Here is a 237-nt window from a genome sequence, read left to right as displayed (position 1 = left end):
CTTTCCATAGAACATTTAGGCACTAACTCCATGATTGCGGATCCTCTCACAAAGGCTATCACACCCAAGGTCTTTTATGAGCATACTGCTCACATGAGTGTTCTACAGTGTGAGGATTCTTTGGTTTAGTGGGAGTTAGAAAGTGCACACTTTTATTATGTTCTATGTAATTTTAGTATTATGTATGAATACTTTGTATTCAAACTTCAGTTGATTAATCATTCAGTTTGGTATTCT

Source organism: Lupinus angustifolius, chromosome LG08 (genome assembly GCF_001865875.1).
Source record: "Lupinus angustifolius cultivar Tanjil chromosome LG08, LupAngTanjil_v1.0, whole genome shotgun sequence".
NCBI lineage: Eukaryota > Viridiplantae > Streptophyta > Magnoliopsida > Fabales > Fabaceae > Lupinus > Lupinus angustifolius.
This window is presented reverse-complemented; position numbering follows the sequence as displayed.